At 57.5% G+C, this 2,500-nt stretch overlaps 1 non-coding gene across 1 annotated transcript in view; it reads right to left on the bottom strand.

Annotated features, from left to right (window-relative positions):
• The window catches only part of LOC124773841, a 1,909-nt gene extending 1,467 nt beyond the window's left edge, over positions 1-442 (bottom strand). The window contains exon 1 of the ribosomal RNA XR_007014943.1: positions 1-442. This exon is cut by the window's left edge and continues 1,467 nt beyond it. This is a non-coding gene — a ribosomal RNA (small subunit ribosomal RNA).
• Between the last annotated feature and the right edge of the window lie 2,058 nt (positions 443-2,500).

Genomic DNA, 2,500 nt, shown 5'->3' on the forward strand with positions numbered 1-2,500 from the left:
TGCCTTCCTTGGATGTGGTAGCCGTTTCTCAGGCTCCCTCTCCGGAATCGAACCCTGATTCCCCGTTACCCGTTACAACCATGGTAGGCGCAGAACCTACCATCGACAGTTGATAAGGCAGACATTTGAAAGATGCGTCGCCGGTACGAGGACCGTGCGATCAGCCCAAAGTTATTCAGAGTCACCAAGGCAAACGGACCGGACGAGCCGACCGATTGGTTTTGATCTAATAAAAGCGTCCCTTCCATCTCTGGTCGGGACTCTGTTTGCATGTATTAGCTCTAGAATTACCACAGTTATCCAAGTAACGTGGGTACGATCTAAGGAACCATAACTGATTTAATGAGCCATTCGCGGTTTCACCTTAATGCGGCTTGTACTGAGACATGCATGGCTTAATCTTTGAGACAAGCATATGACTACTGGCAGGATCAACCAGGGAGCTGCGTCAACTAGAGCTGAGCAGCCGGCCGCCCGGGAGTGTGTCCCGGGGGCCCGCGCGAACACGCAAGCGTCCGCTCAATCATTCTGCAAACAGGAGGAGGCTGAGCTCCCCTGCACAATACACCTCGAAACCCTCTCAGGTCCCGGCGGCGCGCAGCGCCGTCCCAAGTACTTGGTCGGGTTCGAGAGAGGCGCAATCGCCCGGAGTTAGGCGAGTAGACGCTTTCGGTGCGACCACCCGTGCTCCCAACTGAGCTTGCCGCTGCCGACAGAGGCCCGGGAGCGTGCTGTCGTGGCATTGCCGGCGGGAGACAACACGCGCCACCTACGGTGACCGGCAGCTCCAACGCCAGCGCCACAGAAGGACAAAAGCCCCACTTGGGTGCCGAAGCGAACTCTCCCAGCACAGCGCACGCGCCAACACATCCGCACAGCTGCGATACAAACCACCAGCGAGAACCGCTGGGGCGACCGAGCAGCAGACGGCGTCGCGGCGCCGAGCGCCGGGCGGCGGCGCATCCTCAACGCACACAGTCCTCAATCGGACCAGCACACTGAAGATGTCCACCGCGCTTCGCACCGGGCCCGCGAGGACCTACTTTGGCCGCACGGCGCCGCGCGCAGGGTGCGCCGGCGCGCAGCTGCGACGCCTGCCGCGTCCGTCGGCCGGCGCGCCTGCCACTGGCCGCCCCCACCAGCCGGCTGTAGCGCGTGCGCCCACGCACCGCGCGGCCAGCACGCCGGGAGGCGCCCCCTCACCGGCCGGGGACGGTCCCACCCAGCCACCGCCGCGTATCGCTTCACACCCAGATGCCGTTCAGTTTCGTCGGCATGGTGGGTATCGCTGGAACAACCGGTTAGTACCTCAACCTATCGTCGCCATCACCGATTCACCCCTAGCGAGAACAACCGCACCACAACAGGTTACCATTTGTTCATTTGCGTAACTTCACCAGAAAACGCAGGCGTCCATCGCCATTTGCAACTTCAACGATTATTGCATGCCTGTGTCAGGTGTCACGCCACACTACGTCTGCCCACATACACGCAACAAAATGTGCACGCCTAGACAATACGTGGAAGGTGGCCCCCGTACGTATGCGATGTCCATTGCTCGAACGACTGTCAACCGGCCTCTGTAGCATGTCGCAGATATGGAACGCGGTGCACCATGCCATCACGGTGTGTGAGGAGAGACGACTAGGTCCGAATACATCAACAGACAGCTCATGCTGATCGCCATCCACGGCGTCCGTTCCTCCCACACGTCTCTATGGCGTACCACACTGCAATCCAGCTCTCATAGGGAGACGACACGTAGCTGCGTGCACAATATTTGCACTGTATGGTCCGCCGTTTTTGGGCGCAGTCGTTGTGCGGTCACACATGTGCCACGATGTATCATTCAGTACATAAGGACGAATGTGCAGTACAGATTGTGGTTCACGCGTACGACATCAGCGGACAGTTGACACAGGCCGCACCACAACGTAGCCTGAGTACGTCGCATGCGAAGGGCATTGAACATGCAAACTTCTCACCAACCAGCTTGCGAAGGCAGGGGGCAAGGTGGGGACGTGGGGAGGGGCGGCATGTACGTCCTGCTGCCATCCACATTACAGTGTACAGCAGGAGCATGTGGAAAGTGAGCAAGACTTGCAAGGTGTTTAACATGAAGCGATACACAGGGGTGCGGGCAGTGCGAGTAGCGAACTATATTGCGAGGGTTGCGGGTGGGCAACACTACAGTAATTGAACGAGTCGTATAACAATTACAGAGCAGGTTTAGGCGACAACGTGGGTTACGTTAAGGCGACAACATGGGTTAGGTTAAGGCACAACATGGGTTAGGTTAAGGCACAACATGGGTTAGGTTAAGGCACAACATGGGTTAGGTTAAGGCACAACATGGGTTAGGTTAAGGCACAACATGGGTTAGGTTAAGGCACAACATGGGTTAGGTTAAGGCACAACATGGGTTAGGTTGAGGCACAACATGGGTTAGGTTGAGGCACAACATGGGTTAGGTTGAGGCACAACATGGGTTAGGTTGAGG

Source organism: Schistocerca piceifrons, unplaced genomic scaffold, assembly GCF_021461385.2.
Source record: "Schistocerca piceifrons isolate TAMUIC-IGC-003096 unplaced genomic scaffold, iqSchPice1.1 HiC_scaffold_957, whole genome shotgun sequence".
In the NCBI taxonomy this organism is placed as follows: Eukaryota; Metazoa; Arthropoda; class Insecta; order Orthoptera; family Acrididae; genus Schistocerca; species Schistocerca piceifrons.